General features: G+C 38.1%; 1 long non-coding RNA gene across 7 annotated transcripts in view; it reads right to left on the bottom strand.

The window, feature by feature from the left end:
- Positions 1–20370, bottom strand: part of LOC123386581 — a 76405-nt gene that overhangs the window by 24850 nt on the left and 31185 nt on the right. The window lies entirely within an intron of this gene.

A 20370-nucleotide genomic window follows, 5' to 3' on the forward strand; every position in this document is an offset into this window, starting at 1 on the left:
ATAATGGAAAAACAATTGCAGTATATTTATTTGATGAAATACTACTCAGCAATAAAAAAAAAAAAAGAAACTACAGATACACAAAACATGGATGAATTTGAAACATTATGCTGAATGAAGTAAATCAAACTCCAGAATTTGTACTATAAAATTTTTTTCTAGCCTAGAATTGACAAAATAAGCCCTACTGATGGAAGCCAGATTATTCATTGCCTGATGCAGGAATTGGTGGGGCGAGGGAGACTGACTGCAAAGGGCATGGCAGAAATCTTTGTGATGATAGAAATAGTCTAGATCTTGATTGAATTAATGGTGAGATGGGTATACATTCGTCAAACTCCTCAAACTTTAAGCTTACAGTGCATGTATTTTATTAAAGGTAAGTTATACCTCAATAAGGTTGAAAAAACAGATGACTGATAATACACAAAACATGAGGCATGTGGTAGATGCGACCATAACAGTGATAGAAAGTTCAGTAGGGCACCTGGGTGGCTCGGCTGGTTAAGCATTGACTTGGTTTCAGCTCAGGTCTTGATCTTGGGGTCATGAATTCAAGCCCCACAATGGGCTATGTGCTGGGTGTGAAGCCTACTTAAAAAATAGACAGACAAGAAAGAAAGAAAGAAAGAAAGAAAGAAAGAAAGAAAGAAAGAAAGAAAGGAAGGAAGGAAGGAAGGAAGGAAGGAAGGAAGGAAGGAAGGAAGGAAGGAAGGAAGAAAGAAAAGAAAAGAAAAATTATATTCCCCTGGAGAAGTGAAAAAGAAAGCCTCATGGAAGACATAGGGTTTGAGTGGAGGTTTTAGGTCTGGATGGCATTTCAATAGAAGAGGATAGAGGAAGGAGCACAGAGCGTATAGTTGGTAGTGAAGAATCAGATATGGCTGCAGTGCATGTTGTATTCATTCATTAATTCAGCATTTTTTAACTATTTTATTGATGGCCTGCTAGAACCAGACACTACCTTAGTAGACAAAATAAAGTCTCTACTTTTACTTTCATCAATCTTACATTCTAATATGGAGAGACATATGAAAAACGAATGTGTTTATAATATGTCACCTGTGCAAGATAAAGCTGAGTAAACTGGAGAGGGAGTTCAGGGATGGTGGATGGAGTAGCTTTGTCAGATAAGATAATCAGCAAAGGTCTCTCTGAAAGAGTGACATTTGAGCAGAATCATGAATAAAGAGGATGTAGATATCTGGAGAAATCATATTTCAGACAGAAGAAACAAAAAAAAGTTAGAGAGGGAGGGAGGCAAATCATAAGAGACTCTTAAAAACTGAGAATAAACTGAGGGTTGATGGGGGTAGGAGGGAGGGGAAAGTGGGTGGGGCACTGAGGAGGGCACCTGTTGGGATGAGCACTGGGTGTTGTATGGAAACCAATTTGACAATAAATTTCATATTAAAAAAATATTCACATATAAATACTGAATATTTAAAAAAATAAATGCAAACGAGGAGGAGGAGGAGGAGGAGGAGGAGGAGGAGGAGGAGAAACAGTTAATGCAAAGGCCTTAAAGATGAAGCCTGACTGGTTGTTGGTTCACCAGCCTCTCAAGAGCTTCCCTGGTGCAATCTGAAACCAGCCCTCTGACATGGAGGACAGGGAGAGCCTAAGAAAGGGTCAGGCCACTCCAGGTTGGTAGGTGGAAGTTTCAACAAGCAAAGGAAACTCACATCCAAACCTTGTCCTAGGTGGCAACAAGGCAAATAAATCCCTTCACCCTCCTGCTGTACCTTAAAAGTTTATAAAGAGGCCTTAACTGGGTTCAGTCATGTATACCATGCATGTGTTTTCAATACCATATCACTAGCTCAAGGCTATGCACTTGGAGCAGCCTCTGGGAGCAGGAAAGGAAAGCAGAACCCACATTCCAAGTATGGGGGGGAAGGAGGCATGGGTCCAGCTCACGGGCCAGTTTGCTATCACCTCTTTTCAATGACCTCCCCCAACACTGGTATATTTGAGAGCCAGCAATGAGCAGGGAAGGGTGTAGTGGCTCCAGGGCAGAAACAAGGGGAGTATGGCAAGAAATCTGGGAAATAATAGGGACTGTAGAGGGTGGCAGAATTCATAGGGCTTCTCATTAGTGTACAATATGAACCATCTGGGGGTCTCATTAAACTTTAAATCTTGATTCAATAGGTCTGGGGATAGGGCCTGAGAGTTTGCATTTCTAACAAACTCAAAGGTGATGCAATACTTGCTGGTCCACAGACCACTCTTTAGGTAGAAAGAGTGTACGACATCAGAGGATACTTTGAGAAGTAGCATCATCTGCTGGCTGTGTCTAGGAGATCAAAGGCAGAGCCATGAAAAACAGAAAGCTATTGAAATAAATTCAAGAGATCATGATGATTTGGTCTAGGATGGCTACGCAGGAGGTTACCAGAATGGTTGATTTTTTTTTTTACATATTTAAAAAAATAAGCTGAAAGGACTTTACTAAACAAACTAAATTTGTCATGTGAAAGTAAGAGAGAGGTCAAGGAAGACTCCTAGCATATGAAATATTGTATGAATCTATAGTTTAAGGGAAGAGGGCCAAGGTTGAGATATAAACTTAGAGGCATCAAGGGTAGAGATCACATTTCATGTCATAAGAGGAGGTGAGGTGACCATGTGTAGATAGAAGATGTCCTAGCACTAAGCAGGATGTACTCTGAAATTTAGAAGTCAGGAGATAAGGTAGAATAAATAAAGAAGACAGTGTATATGACCAGCAAAGAATGAGAGTTAAGAGTGGCATCCCAGAAGCCAAATCATGATAGTTTTTCTGGGAAAAAGGTGTTCAATTTATGGTATCTACCAAGTGGTTGAATAAAATGGAGGTTGAGAATGGTCCCTGGATTTACCAAGGTAAGGGGCACAGGTGACCTTGACGAGAACTTTTTTTTTTTTTTTTTCCTGGAATGGTGAGTAGGAAAGCATGATTAAAATGAGTTTTAAAAGGGCGCCTGGGTGGCGCAGTCAGTTAAGCGTCCGACTTCAGCCAGGTCACAATCTCGCGGTCCGTGAGTTCGAGCCCCGCGTCAGGCTCTGGGCTGATGGCTCAGAGCCTGGAGCCTGTTTCTGATTCTGTGTCTCCCTCTCTCTCTGCCCCTCCCCCGTTCATGCTCTGTCTCTCTCGGTCTCAAAAATAAATAAACGTTAAAAAAAAAAATTTTAAATGAGTTTTAAAAATGGATGAGAGAGGAGGAAGTGGAAACACTGAGTTTCTACAGCTCTTTAGTGGAGCTCTGGTATAAGGGAGAACAGAAAATTAAGATGTGGCTCAAATGGAAAATGTTGGCTTGAATGTGGCTTGAATGTTGACAGGCATGATTTATTGGAGAGAACACTAATGGATAATTGCTGAGTTAGGTCCTTGAAGAGGTGAGAGAGTGGAGTATTCAGAACACAAGTGGAGAGTGGCCTCAGAGCCACCGTAACAACAGGACAGCAGAGTATATGGGCTTAGATCCACTTGAAGTAGGTAGATAGGGTGTGAACTTGTGGGTGTTCTCATTGGTTTAATTTTTTTCAATAAAAGAAAAAGCAAGGCCATCAGGTTAAGAGGGGAGAAAAGATGATAGAGGTCTGGAGAAGGAGGATAGGTTGTGGCATGGTCATCTTGGAGGATGGGAGGAAGGCTTTACTAGGGAAAACTTACCAGATGGGCAGGCAACACAGTTCTGAATTTAAATGGAGAAAAGTCAACATGGTTTTGTCTTTTTTCCAGCCATGAACATAAACTCTTCGAGTGTAGACTGAAAGTAGGCATAGAGCTGGAATTAAACAGGTCCTGCCAGACAGATATGATGCAAGGAGAGAAAGGCACAGAGGACAAAAAAGTATATGAAAAGAAAAATTAAAGTGTTGTGATATGGAGTCTAATCATGTAAAAAGGAAAGAGGAAACATAAAATATTGAGAGATCATCTAAAAGGGATTATTTGATTGCACGTCTCTGTGAAAACAGTCACAGAAGTTTTGAAATTTAGACAATACAGCAGGCTGATTAAGAGGAGACTGTAATAAGAGAGGAGAAGGTTGAAACTCCTATTTTGCATGTTGTGCAGTTATCACACTAGCGTGTCCTAGGATTTTCTATGAGAGGGAGTGTGGCTTAAATTCTGATGAAGATACAGTTACTGCACAAGAAGAGATTAAGGAACTGAGAGGCCAAATATTGGAGGGATCATTTACATGAACCCTGAAGTCACCAAGACTTAGGACTGGAAAAAATTTTTCCCAGTTTGACTGAGAATGTCCCAGATTTAGCAGTGAAAGTCTTGTGTCCTGGCAAACTTCTCAGCCCCATATAGGGAAGGTTTTCCTGGGACTGTCCTTCATGCTTAGGCAAACTAGGGCAAGTAATCTTCATATGTATGGCATAGGTATCATTGGAGATAACATAGGAAGCCAAATGTTAAAATCTTAAAGAAACAAGGAAGAATGGGGTATAGAGGATTCCCAAAAGGAATGCTGCTGTGCGTCATCCAGGGTTGTACAGATGCAGGGAAGAAGGACAGCTGGTTTAGAAACAACAGTAAAAAGCAAGGAAACTTAACCTTTCTCTCATCTGAGAGCACTTCATGGGAAGTAGAGAGAGACTTAATGGGAAACCTAAGTTCAATCAGAGGATGAAGGTCAAGAGAACATTCAGAGAACAGGATGAACATACAGGGGGTTGGTAATTGGACGAGGATTGACCATGAGCCTGAAGCAGTAATACAAGATAGGACTAGAAATGTGGATAAAGACAATCATGGAAAACAAAAAATAAAGAAGGGTTTTAAAGAACTGTAAATAAATAAAATTCAAAATCAATCCCCTAAAAAAGTTAAAAAAATTAAAGGATCATTATTATGGAGGATTTTGGAAAATAACTGAGGTACCATCTAAAAATAACCACAGAGACAAAAGATCCTTTAAACGTTGAGTTCATTCTTAATTTAAAGAAAATGATACTTTAAAAAAAAACTATTGCAATCTTTAGGGGCAAAATAAATGGAAGGCTTTCTAATTTCCATTACTATTAAATCTGCTAAGGGGCACCTGGGTAGCTCAGTAGGTTAAGCATCCAACTCTTGGTTTCAGCTCAAGTCATGATCTTGTGGTTTCATGAGTTTGAGCCCCATGTTGGCTCTGTCCTGGAAGCATGGAGCCTGCTTGGGATTCTCTCTCTCTCCCTCACTCTCTGCCCCTCCCCCACTTGCACTCTACCATTCTCTCTCAAAATAAATAAACTTAAAAAAATATGATATAGTCCAAAAAGTTTAAACTAATATTGTGGCTACAGACATATATAGAAATTGACCAACTAGTTTTCTTTACTTCTTTAAGGGGTCACATCTGCATGTTTGGGAGGTAGTACTACAAAATTCATTTATTTTCATGAAATGGATGGTTAAAGAAAATAACATGAAATGCTGCATGTGTATTTCAGGTGCATCACATTACACTTTAATACATATTTGCAGGATATGTGTAGTTTCAAGTCATTAAGATTGTGATAATTTGTTACAGCAGTAATAGGAACCTAATACATACTCTAGATATGCATTATTCTGCTCCAGACAGTTGCACATGAAAGGAGACTATCCTACTATTGATAGCATTGTATGGGAGTAAGCTGATATATTTTATTTAAAATAATAAATATATTTTATAAATAAATATAAAATATATTTTATTTAAAATAACACAGGAATAATCACCTGTGTTAAATGATACACCTAGGTGTATCATCATAAGAACAATCAAGCAGTTGTTTTCTTTTGTTTTATTTTTGAGTCTATGAATCTCTACAGGACAAACTTGAGAATCTCTATTTTCTCTCTCTAAAATGGGAACAAGATTCCTGAGAGAAGGTAAATTATATACGTAAAATGCAAAAATAAAAGTAAATGCAATGTAAAAAATATATGTAATTGATAGACGAATATATTTCTATACCTTCCTCTTCTTCACAGATTAACATTTAAGAAACAACACGTAATGATCTTCTAGTTTGAGCCAGGCAAACTTATGAAGTTTTATATGTATTAACTTAGTTTATTTCCATAAAAAGACCCAAGAGCAGATATTATTCTTTAGAGATAAAAACGTTGCTCAGAGACAGCAATAAGCTTTTACAAAATCCCCCAAAGTTGTAAAACCAGAATTCAAACTCGTATCTTTTGATTCTAGGTCTAGTGTGGATTCCACCTTTCCACAGAATTTCCCTTACAGTGTAACATTATGTCCTCAGGCTTTATAGAATATCGATTCAAGAACTGTCCTTCTAACAGCATTTATGTATCATTTGCAAGTCATATTATCTTTTAATGATTCATGCAATAAATTCATTCTTTTTTTTTTAAGTTTATTTCTTTATTCTCAGAGAGAGAAAGAGCGCAAGCAGGGGAGGGGAAGAAACAGAGACAGAATCCCAAGCAGGCTCCGTAGCATCAGCAAAGAGCCCGATGCAGGGCTGAATCTCATGAGCTGTGAGATCATGACCTGAACTGAGATTAAGAGTTGGATATTAAGTATCTAAGCCACCTAGGCACCCCAGCAATAAATTCAGTCTTGAATTTAATTTATGAAAAAAGTTTCCTTATGGACAAATTTAAATATTTTATTCTGTCAGAGAGTCAACGCTTCATAACTCTCACATCTTCTCTTTTCTTTACTGCCAGAGAATTTAATTCACCAAATTTAAGAACTAATCATGGGAACACCTGGGTGGTTCAGTCAGTTAAACATCCAGGCTTCAGCTCAGGTCATGATCTCATGGTTTGTGAGTTCAAGCCCCATGTCAGGCTCTGTGCTGACAGCTCAGAGCCTGATGCCTGCTTCAGATTCTATATCTCCCTCTCTCTCTGCCCCTCCCCCACTCACACTCTGTCTCTGTCTCTCTTAAAAATAAATAAACATTAAAAGAAAAAAAAACTTTAAGAACTAATCATGGTTGACATGATACTATACATGGAAAACCCGACAGACTCCACCAAAAGTCTGCTAGAACTGATACACGAATTCAGCAAAGTCGCAGGACACAAAATCAATGTACAGAAATCAGTTGCATTTCTCTACACTAACAATGAAGCAACAGAAAGACAAATAAAGAAACTGATCCCATTCACAATTGCACCAAGAAGCATAAAATACTTAGGAATAAACCTAACCAAAGACGTAAAAGATCTGTATGCTGAAAACTACAGAAAGCTTATGAAGGAAATTGAAGAAGATACAAAGAAACGGAAAAACATTCTGTGATCATGGATTAGAAGAATACTGTTAAAATGTTAATACTACCCAAAGCGATCTACACATTCAATGCAATCCCAGCATTCTTCTCAAAGCTAGAATAAGCAATCCTAAAATTTGTATGGAACCACAAAAGATCCTGAATAGCCAGAGTAATATTGAAGAAGAAGACCAAAGCCGGAGGCATCACAACCCCAGACTTTAGCCTCTACTACAAAGCTGTAATCATCAAGACAGCATGGTATTGGCACAAAAACAGACACATAAGACCAATGGAATAGAACAGAGACTCCAGAATTGGACCCACAAATGTATGGCCAACTAATCTTTGACAAAGCAGGAAAGAACATCCGATGGAAAAAAGTCTCTTTAACAAATGGTGCTGGGAGAACTGGACAGCAACATACAGAAGAATAAAACTAGAACACTTTCTTACACCATTCACAAAAATAAACTCAAAATGGATGAAGGACCTGAATGTGAGACAGGAAACCATCAAAACCCTAGTGGAGAAAGCAGAAAAAAAACTTCTCTGACCTCAGCTGCAGCAATTTCTTACTTGACACATCTCCAAAGGCAAGGGAATTAAAAGCAAAAATGAACTACTGGGACCTCGTGAAGATAAAAAGCTTCTTCACTGCAAAGGAAACAATCAACAAAACTAAAAGGCAACCAATGGAATGGGAAAGATATTTGCAAATGACATATCGGATAGAGGGCTAGTATCCAAAATCCATAAAGAACTCACCAAACTCCACCCCCAAAAAACAAATAATCCAGTGAAGAAATGGGCAGAAGACATGAATAGACACTTCTCTAAAGAAGACATCCAGATGGCCAATAGGCACATGAAAAGATGCTCAATGTCACTCCTCATCAGGGAAATACAAATCAAAACCACACTGAGATATCATCTCACGCCAGTCAGAGTGGCCAAAATGAACAAATCGGGAGACTATATAGATGCTGGAGAGGATGTGGAGAAACAGGAACCCTCTTGCGCTGTTGGTGGGAATGCAAACTGGTACAGCCGCTCTGGAAAACAGTGTGGAGCTTCCTCAAAAAATTAAAAATAGATCTACCCTATGACCCAGCAATAGCACTGCTAGGAATTTACCCAAGGGATACAGGAGTGCTGATGCATAGGGGCACTTGTACCCCAATGTTTATAGCAGCACTTTCAAAAATAGCCAAATTATGGAAAGAGCCTAAATGTCCATCAACTGACAAATGGATAAAGAAGATGTGGTTTATATACACGATGGAATACTACTTGGCAATGAGAAAGAATGAAATCTGGCCACTTGTAGCAACATGGATGGAACTGGAAAGTGTTATGCTAAGTGAAATAAGTCAGGCAGAGAAAGACAGATACCATATGCTTTCACTCATATGTGGATCCTGAGAAACTCAACGGAGGACCAGAGGGGGAGGGGAAGGGAGCAAAAAAAAAAAGGTTACAAACATGGAAGGAGGAAAACCATAAGAGACTTTTAAATACTGAGAACAAACTGAGGGTTGATGGGGGTGGGGAAGAGGGGAAAGTGGGTGATGGGCATGGAGGAGGGCACCTGTTGGGATGAGCACTGGGTGTTGTATGGAAACCAATTTGACAATATATATATTTTACATATATATATTTTATTTATTTATTTATACACACACACACACACACACACACACACACACACACACACACACATATATATATATATATATATATATATATATATATATATATATAACTAATCATGGCAATCAAATTATCTTGAGTACCTAATAACATTGGATCCCTTCATGTACCAATTTAAAGGGTCATATTCTCTTTTTAACATTTTTTCTTGAAAACATCATTCTGAATGGTAAATGATAAGGAATAAATAAATAAAGCAAGTCCACAATAAATAATAATGAGTTGCAACTTTCTGCAATCTTGACATATTTTATGGTGTTCTAAGTCCAAAGAGTGGGAGAATAGCTAGGTTAGCCAAATAACTTATTAGGAAATTTGGGACATAGATGAGGAATAAGACAAAGAGACAGGTAAACTACTTTCCTTAAGAAATTAAGGAAAATCTGGACTTCTAGGGAGGATGGCAGAATAGGAAGATCCTAAGTTTACTTCCTCCCATGGACACAAGTAGATAACACCTATGTCAGTGTAAGTAAACCAGAAAATGACCAAAAGACTGCTAGAACAGACTCTCCACAACTAAATGTACAGAAGAAGCCACATTGAAAAGTGTAGGAAGAGTAGAGACATGATCAGGAACTAAACAGACTTGTGGGACTGTTCGTGGGAGGGAGGGATGCTGCAGGCACAGAGAAGGAAGAGAAACAGATCCTCATACCAGAAAGCCCAGGCATGGGGAACCCACATGGGGGAGATGAATCCCCATAACATTTGGCTTAAAAAAAAAACAGGGGCTTAACTTTGCAAAGAATTCTTATAATCAGTGGGGCTTAACACTCAGAACTTCAAAAATCACCAGGCTCTGCTCTGGGAGATCCAGGAGAACAACAGGAAACTGAGTCCCCATCCTTAAGAGGAAAGCTTCCAAAGTCATTCCACAAGGCCAGCATTACTCTTGATACCAAAACCAAATAAAGTCGTTACCAAACAAAAGAGAACTACAGGCCAGTGTCTCTCATGAACATAGATACAAAAATCTTCAAGAAAATAGCAAACTGAATCCAACAACACATTATGAAATCATTCACCATGATCAAATGGGATTTATATTCCAGGAATGGAAGAGTGGTTCAATATTTTCACATCAACCAACATGATACATCACATAAATAAGAGAAAGGATTAAAACCATATGATTTTTCGATAGATGCAGAAAAAGCATTTGACAAAGTACAACATTCATTCATGATATAAACCGTCAACAAAGTAAGTTTAGGGGAACATACCTCAACATAATAAAGGCCACATATGAAAAAAACCACAGCTAACATCATACTCAATGGTGAAAAACAGAGCTCTTCCCCTAAGATCAAAAATAAAATAAGGATGTCGGCTCTCAGCACTTTTATTCAATATAGTACTGGAAGTCCTAGATGCAGCAAACACGAAAAAGAAATCATAGGCATTCAAATTGTTAAGAAAAAATTAAACTTTCACTATTTACAAATGACATGATACTAAATATAGAAAACCCTAAAAATTCCACCAAAAAACTACTATCACTGATAAATGTATTTGATAAGTATGCAGGATATAATATAATTATAAAGAAATCTGCTGCATTTCTTGCACTTAATAATGAAATAGCACAAATAGAAATTAAGAAACAATCCCATTTGCAATCACACCAAAAATAACAACTTACCTAGGAATAAACTTAACCAAGGAGATCAAAGACCTGTACTCGGAAAACCATAAAACAATTAATATTAACAATTAACAATATAATAAATATATAAATACACATAATATAATATATAAAAATATATATAATACATATAATGTATATATAATAAAAGAAATTGAAGATGACACAAAGAAATGGAAAGACATTCCATGTTCAAGGTTTGGAGAACAAATATTGTTAAAGTATCCTACTGCCCAAGCAATCTACAGATTTAATGCCAATGAAAGTACTAACAGCATTTTTCACAGAACTAGAACAAATAATCCTAAAATTTGTATGGAACCACACACACAAGCATGTGCACGCACACACACACATACACACAACACAACTGAATAGCCAAAGCAATCTTGAAAAAGAAGAACAAAACTGTAAGTTTCACAATCCCAGATACTACAAAACTATAGTAGTCAAAATAGTGTGGTACTGGCACAAAAATGGACATATAGATCAAGGGAAGAGAAAAGATAGCCCAGAAATAAACCCAAGATTATGTGGTCAACTAATCTTAGACACAGGAGGCAAGAACATGCATTGGGAAACAAAGCAAAAATAAACTATTTGTACTACACCAAAATAAAAAACTTCTGCACAGCAAAGGAAACAATCAATGATACCAAAAGACAACATACTGAATGGGAGAAGATATTTAAAAATGAAATATCCAATAAATGGATATAAACCTATAAAGAACTTATGCAACTAATCCAACTAAAAAAGCAAATAATCCAATTAAAATGGGCAGAAGACATGAACAGTCATTTCTCCAAAGAAAACATACACATGGCCAACAGACACATGAAAAGATGCTCAGAATGGCTAAAATAAAAATCTCAAGAAACAACAAGGGTTGGCAAGGATGTGGAGAAAAAGGAACCTCATGCACTGTTGATGGGAATGCAAACTGGTGCAGCCACTGTGGAAAACAGTATGGATGTTCCTCAAAATATTAGAAATTTAATTACCCTATGATCCAGGAATTGTACTACTGGGTATTTACCTAAAGAATTAAAACACTAATTTGAAAAAGATATATGGACAATGGATCCCTATGTTTATTGCAACATTATTTATAATAGCCAAACCATGGAAGTAGTCAAGTGTCCATTGACAGATGAATGGATAAATATATTCAGCCATAAAAAAGAATGAAATCTTTTTTTTTTTTTTTTTGCAACAACATGGATGGATCTAACTGAAATAAGTCAGTCAGAGAAAGGCAAATACCATGTGATTTCACTCACATGTGGAATTTAAGAAACAAAACAAATGAACAAAGAGGAAAGAAAGAGACAAACCCCAAATCAGGCTCTTAACTATGGAGAACAAACGTGGCTACCAAAGGAGAAGTGGGTTGTGGGGGGATGCATGAAATTGATGAAGGGGATTAAGAGTACACTTATCATGATTAGTACTGAGTTATGCATAGAGTTGTTGAATCACTATATTGTACACCTGAAACTAGTTTAACAGTGTATGTTAAATAAACTGGAATTAAAATTTAACAAAAAAGAAATTAAAGAAAATTTGAAAGGATTGGAAGAAAGTCATTTAGAGAGGAGAGACAAAGGAGAGATCGAATGAAAGAGAAATGAATATGATAAACACTGGGAGAATAGACCTCAGAGATAAGAGATGACCAGGGAAGATCCCTTAGGGAATCTCACACATGTTCATCCAATAACCCTTGTTGTAGAGCTTAGGAACTGACATGGAGTGCGCACTCTCTAGTTGACCTCCTTTAACTCTCCCTTAGCTACTATCCCTAGCTTTGGTCTTTTACTACTGGAGTCATATTAAGACAGCTATAGCCCAGCTGTCATCCAGAGCATCCACCTGGAATATGGAAACTCATGCCTCCTTGCCACTGCTCCCTCTCTTGCCATCTCTTTTCTCCCTGCAAATACTGGCTGCTCTTTCTTCCAGCTTACCTTTAGGCTTTTCCAAACATAAAGCAAGTAGCACATTAACATATGCCCCAAATTTAGATGATGGCTTGTTCAGCTCCCCCAAGAACTTTCTTATAGTGTTTTGGTGGGCCCCAGGATAACACAAGATCTACAATTCTGCAGTTCTGTTAATTTCCATCTAGGGAATATAATGCCTCTCTTGTACATAGCCCAAACTTTAACTGCAAGCTTGTCTAGGGCCCCTTTCTTTTGCTTAAAGTAGAGGGCAAAAGTGGTCCACAGGGAAGGAAGGAGAAAATCCAATCATTCCTTCTGTAAGTAACTAATTCTTCAATTCTTGCTTCAAATAGGCTGGAATGTTTGATAAGGATTCATGGTCACACAGTAGTTCTTTTCCTTTTAAGTATATTCAGCATGGATATCTCAGCACCTCTCGCTAGACTTTGGGGGAAACAATCACACACTGTCCTCAAAAGACCCAGTTTGTCAAACTATTTCCCTGAGAATAGACTCTGAGTCTCTGAGACTTGCATAAAGGAGGGGTATTTTAGAATGTACTATAGGTCTACACCTGTAAGGGTTGAGTGAAACTAGACTGGACAGAGGGAGAAGTTAAACTGTGAGAAAGCTATAACAATGGTCTCTCCCAATCCTAAATGGAACTATGAAGCTAGGAGGGCCCTTTAGAGTTGACCCAGACTGGAAGAAGGACTTGAACTCTGCAGGAAAGGGACACAGTCTTGGGAAAGGAGGGACAGAAATGATGGAAGAATGAGTTACTCATCAGTAAAGAATGTCATGATTTTTTTTTCTCATTTATCCTGACTCACCTTTTTTGATGGCAATTTGCGATGTCATTCCACACAATTTTTACTGCAGAAAATTAAAAAAAATATTTTCCTAGGCGAATGCCACACTGATTTATTTTTTTAATGTTCATTTATTTATTTTGAGAGAGAGAGAGAGATGGCGAGCAGGGGAAAGGCACAGAGAGAGGGAGACAGAGAATTCGACACAGGGCTCAAACTCATGAACCGTGAGATCATGACCTGAGCCAAAATCAAGACCTGGACACTTAACCGACTGAGCCACCCAGGTGCCTCCACACTGATTTCTTTAAATATTAGTGCCACAAATGGAAAAGTGGTCAAAGGGGACACCAAAGTCAGAGGAGACCATTGGTCAATGACCATGTCTTCCATATTAGTAGGAACATCATTCAGTCTAACAGACCAAAGGGTACACTTCCCTTGACCATCACAGAAACTTTTAATTTATTACTTCTGCTTTCTCTAATTAGACCTCTGGAGACCTAAACATATAACACAATCAATTGGAACTTGGAGTGGAAACTAGTTCTCAAAGGGCAGTATTGCATTTTCTGTCAAGAGTTGCTCATTATTCCTAATTTAAAAATCTACACCCTATTTGCAATGTCTGTGTTGGCATAGACTACACCACAGAAATGAGCTTTACTGAAACTTAAGTATTAAGTTTCACTTCAAAAGGTAATCTTACTCAAATGATTTCTGGTACTGGTACTTTAAGTTGCAAGAACGCTTTCAAATCTGAATGTATTGTGTGACTTTGGGCAAAGCGCTTCCCCTCTCATTGTCTTAGTTTTTTCTATTATAAGAGGCAGGGAGAGGTGGGAAAATTATTATGTGTTCTATGCAAATTGGGTTTATTCCAAAGATGAAATGAGTTAAAACAAGCAAACAAACATAAAACTGTTCAAAAGTCTAATGTACAGTGATTTCCTCAAAGAGAAAACAGTAAGATACAGAAATTTTCAAACCAAGTATGCACTGGAATTACTTCTAGTACTTATTTAAAATGAGATTACTGGGCAATATTGCAAGAGATTCTGATTCAGTAGTTCTGGGATGGAGCCCAGCAATCAGCATTTATAACAAGTACCAAGACAGTTGAGATGCAAATAGGTTAGAGCCACATGTGCAGAAATACTTAGAGTAGCATAATTATGGTGACCGTGTTCCCTTTCTCTTTCTGCTGGTCCCTAGCCATGGTCCATGTGGCCATGGACAATGAGATTCAATGGTCCTGAGCCTCAGTCTCATCACATGGGCATCTGTGATTAAAAGGATATTACTTTAAAAGACCGCATTAAGGAACAAAAAAAGATATTCTTTATAAGATGCAAACCACTCTGTAAACGTTTGTTAGTAGAATTTTATGATCTTACACCTAGAGAAAGGAAGCTTAGTTGGGAATGAGTAGAGATGTGGTTAAAGTGATACAGCTCTGAATATGTTAGGTGAAAAAAAAAAAAGAGAGTAAGGAAACAAGGAAACATGGATGGTATTCTTGGATAGGTGACAGTGAGGAGGAAAACAAAGAACTGAAGTCTGGTTCTGCTAAAATCTGCTTACTCCCAGGGGTGTTCATTTTAATGACATTCCAGAGTATGATTGCTATTACTATTTCTGTGGAGGAGTCACAATTTTCAATAAAGATGCATCTTAGCATGATGAGTGATATAAAGAATACAGTTTTTGTTCCAAGGCAATTTTCTACTAGAATGTTCTCCTTGATTTTAAAAAGCAGCAATAACTATATATCCACCAGAATATACATGTGAATTAATTATGCTCAAGTGCACGAAATGGTTTCCAGCTTTGATTAAATCAACCCCCCCAGTATTCTTTTCCCTAACAACGAGCAAAATCAAGAAGCTTACAACTCAAGCTACCTTTGACAGGTATTTAAAATGAGAAACACAAACACACTGACCTTGATCCTTTTGAATGTGGGAAGTGTTAAGATTTCTCTTTGTTCAATCACCACCACCACCTGGCTTTGCAGGTGATTAACAGCTTTCTTCTACTTAGCCAGCCTTAATATTTATTGAGCACATTCAACTGTAGAAAGCTCTATGGAACTGAACTTGGCTGGAAATGGTGGTTATAGATACATTCACAGCACACTCAGGAAGACCTTAAAGAGCCACTAGATCTAACCTTGAGATGTTCTGCAAGACGGGCAATTGCTGCTTGTGTACTGTGTCGCTTGAAATAGGAAAACCATGTATTTCCCTGTCAGGAGAATGCAAAGCTTCACTGAAACTTTTCCTGGGCTTATTCATCTCACTGCTGTTAAAAATAAGCTATTGATTTTCCTCACACCATACTATCTGTTGAGGAAAACTAGCAGAGGTACATACCCAGTAAGAAGCAGACTAAAGTTATTATGCTATAAAGACGAGATGTCGGAAAAGTTTTGACAACAGGTAGAACTAATTAGTAAGCAATGCTCAGAACACAATGCAAGCCACCATTATATAAAACATTTAAAGGTTTGTATCCCAAATCTCATCTTAAGTTATTCTGTCATTAAGTGCAACCCTGGACTAGCATGCTAACTATTAATAGTGACTCCTCTGCAAATAAATGACATCCTTGAAGACATATTCTTCCAGAAAAAACACTAAAGACAGGTGTATCATTTCAGGGGCACTAATGTATTACTCATTAGAAGAAAACAGTATCATGATGCAGAAAAAATAAATAAATATAAAGCAACTTTTGAGCCTAAAAATATCACCTTAAAAATTGGGTCATTATCTTTCTCTCCACCCAAATCAGGAAGCTATATATCAAAAATCCAAAGGCACCTTGAAGAGTTATTTTACTATGAGTTTAGAGACAGTGGGGGCACAAGGCAGCTCTTCTCTGTAGCCCATGATGAGTGTGTTCTACAGGGCCATGAAAGGTGGATTTCCCATTTATAGTCCCTGCTGTTGCACAGTGTAGACCCAGCAGCTCCACTAGCAAATGAGAACAGTGAACATCTAGAAAGGAGACACCACAGAGGAGGACATTCTGTCCTGATGACATTGCTCATCTCTGCCCTCTATGGTAGCAATCATTATGTCAGTGGAGAACAGGATGTGGTAGCAGAGAAATATTCGTCAAAGACTCTGGGATTGATATGGGTTTAATTAAGGTGAACTGTTAACAGAGAACTGATTTTATTGTTGGAATTTTAATTTTTAGTTCCAAGCTGGTGTACTGTCAATTGTTAGTGTATAACTTCAATCTTCACTGGGCCTTTGGTCCTCAGTTTTAGCACTAAGTAGCTGATTAATGAATCAGCTCTGAAAGTCTATCTCCTATGATGACTACTCTAATAATAGTATTATAATGCTTTATAGTTACACAGCCAATTCCTCCCAGCAACTCAATAATGAGACTAAAGTTTGGGTTCTAGGGAAAGAGTTGAGTGAACCTAGAAAGAAGGGTCATGCACTTCCACTTAGTCCCTGGTCTTAGACTGAGAAATTCAGTGCTGAGAGGCAAACTTCTTCAGTACTTAGCATATGCATATAATAATTTCACTGATTCCTCCCCCCCCCCCCGGCAACTATCCCAGAGATAGTGGAATCCAAGAGAAAGTAGAGAAAAATTCAATGAGATACAATTTTCATCGATGGAACCCTTCCTTCCACCACTCCAATGGGCCTGGCCCCTGAGCAACCTTAAAAAAGTCATCCTGAACAATCAGCAGAAGAAAACTGCAACAAACTTCAAAGCACTCTCAAAAGAAGCCTCACCAGGCTGTCTTATCCTGATTCTGTAGAAGTGATGTAGTTGTAAAATATGAAAATAACCTTCCTTGATGTTCATGCACTACAAAGAGTATCCTACATACAATTTTTTCATTATCACATTAAAAAGAAAAATAAAAAAATACACGTTTTCACCAATTGGAAGGATGGTGTGAAAATTATTACATAGTGTTTTGTCCAAGGAAGAGGAATATAGCATCCAAGTTTACAATTTTCTCCATATTCAATTAGTGTCCACCATTTTACAGATAAGAATACTCAAGAAACAAGGTTTATCACAACCCATGAATGATTAAAAAAAATGATATCTCCACAATTATTATCCTCATATTTTTGGTTCATTTTGGAACTCCAATCTGACTCCCATTCAGACTCCTTTCCTCAAATGAAGACTATTAAGCATTGAGTTGTTCTCTTCTGAAACTGCCATTATTTTTTTCCTTTTTTGAAATAAACATCAGAATATCAACTTTTTATTTCTATGAATCTATAAATATGTTCTTTTTGCAGCAAGGATTTCATCTTTAGCCCCATCTATGTCTAGTGCTGACATTCCAATATGTCTAGAGTACTTTGGTATGGACCTGACTCAAGTCTATTTTCACAGGGTCTGAGAAGCCTCCTGGGAAAAGGTTCATCTAAAGGAAAAGGGATGCAGGCGTGACACACTTATACCAAAGGCTTTGTCATTGAAAGAGAGTAAGAATTTTGAGTACAACATAGTGGCTGTCACAAAATCCATCTCCAGCCTGGATGCATGTCCAGAGACAGAGAAAATGGTAACTAAAACTGGAAAGAGTGGTTTCATATAAGAGCTCCACAAATGTGGGTGTACAGGCAGTGCTTCTTGGGGATCGCTCCCACAAATTATAACATGGAGGGAAGAGGCTTTCCACCTCCTACATATCTATCTACTGTGGACTTAAATGCTTTGGCAGCAGTGCCTGGGTGAGCAGTGGCAGAGCTTACTAGAACATTACAGTGCTCAAAGGGATCTCTGGTACCTAATGTGGAAATAGCAGAGTCCCAAGGGGGCATAATTACTCATAAGAACACATACAGCCCTTCGAGTTTCCTAGAAATACTTGGTGGCGAATATTGCAGGAGCTGGGGGACTTGCATCACAAGTGAGTGCAAAGGCCAATTAAATTTATTTATAACAATTATATTTGCTTTTATTATTATAAATAAGATATTGTAACTTTATAAATAATAGCTTCATTTCTTCCCATGAGCTGAAGATGCCTTGGAAATGCAGACTAGATTATATCCTGCTTCAGTTTCTGTCAATGAAGGACTATGGAGGGTGGAATGAAGATGAGAAAGGATCTTTAAGTAGGCAACACATTTCTGAGCCACTGCTGGTCTGCAACCTCAGCACTTCTCAGGTGAAATGTGAAATGAGACCCAAACACAGAGGGCAAGGAGAGACCAAAGAAAGAAGCAGGTTACTCCTGATTGGTCAGTGGCAAGTTGAATATGCACTTCCCAGACTTGACATGGGGGGGGGGGGGGCACAAGAGGAGAGAATTCCACACCTGCCTGCCACAATCTTTAAGTTTATAGAGAGATGGTAACTGGGTTCTGTCATGTATTCAGTCCAGATGTCTGAACCACATCTTGTTCTCTCAAGGTTGTGTCCTTGAAAATGATTCTCATAGTGATAATGGTGGGCAGACCATACATTCCAAAGATGGAAAGGAGATGAAAAGTCTCTGATTGCCTGGGTCCAGATCACAAGTCAACAGGAGGTTACACTTTCTAAATGATCTCCTCCAACAACCACAATGTCCTACCTAAGGTTGTTTAAAAACAATGTAGCTGTAATTGATGTAATTTTTTATATATAATTTATTGTCAAATTGGTTTCCATACAACACCCAGTGCTCATCCCAACAGGTGCCCTCCTCCATGCCCATCACCCACTTTCCCCTCTCCCCCACCCCCATCAACCCTCAGTTTGTTTTCAGTATTTAAGAGTGTCTTATGGGGGCGCATGGGTGGCTCAGTAGGTTAAGCGGCCGACTTGGGCTCAGGTCATGATCTCTCGGTCTGGTCCGTGAGTTCGGACTCGGCTGTGTCGGGCTCTGTGCTGACAGCTCAGAGCCTGGAGCCTGTTTCAGATTCTGTGTCTCTGTCTGACTCTCCCCTGTTCATGCTCTGTCTCTCCCTATCTCAAAAATAAATAAAACGTTAAAAAAAATTAAAAAAAAAAAAAGAAAAAAAAGAGTGTCTTATGGTTTTCCTCCTTCCCTCTTTGTAACCTTCTTTTTTTGCTCCCTTCCCCTCCTCCCCTGGTCCTCTGTTGAGTTTCTCAGGATCCACATATGAGTGAAAGTATATGGTATCTGTCTTTCTCTGCCTGACTTATTTCACTTAGCATAACACTTTCCAGTTCCATCCATGTTGCTACAAGTGGCCAGATTTCATTCTTATTGCCAAGTAGTATTCCATCGTATATATAAACCACATCTTCTTTATCCATTTGTCAGTTGATGAACATTTAGGCTCTTTCCATAATTTGGCTATTTTTGAAAGTGCTGCTATAAACATTGGGGTACAAGTGCCCCTATGCATCAGCACTCCTGTATCCCTAAATTGCTAGCAGTGCTATTGGGTTAATTCCTAGCAATGCTATTGCTGGGTCATAGGGTAGATCTATTTTTAATTTTTTGAGGAACCTCCACACTGTTTTCTAGAGTGGCTGCACCAGTTTGCATTCCCACCAAGAGTGCAAAATTGCACCAGCATTCTTCTTGAAGCTAGAACAAGCAATCCTAAAATTTGTATGGAACCACAAAAGACCCTGAAGAGCCAAAATAATTGATGTAATTATATGCAGCTGCCTATATCCACTACTTGTCAATGCAGTTCTAGAGTTCCAGAACATCTGCTAGTTCCCGTACCTATTTCTTCTACTAGGGTTTTAGCCAACTGTAGAAATGAAAACAAAATGTAAATATGACAGTAAAGCGATAGGTAGAAGCCTAATTCTAAACATTCCATCTTCTGCTAATCTATTTCCAAGTAAATCAGCCAACACATTTTTTATTGGTTACCTAAGGGAAAATATGTTAGAGTGTTTCTAGCATATTTATGTATGTTATATATGTATGTATAATATATACATATATATATAAGGTACTGTACATATATAAAAATTATATATTTAGCTTGTATGTGTATATTTAAATACACATTTACTTATACATACATGCACATATATTTTAATACATTTTGAAAATCAT

This window comes from Felis catus, chromosome B4 (genome assembly GCF_018350175.1).
Source record: "Felis catus isolate Fca126 chromosome B4, F.catus_Fca126_mat1.0, whole genome shotgun sequence".
Lineage (NCBI taxonomy): Eukaryota > Metazoa > Chordata > Mammalia > Carnivora > Felidae > Felis > Felis catus.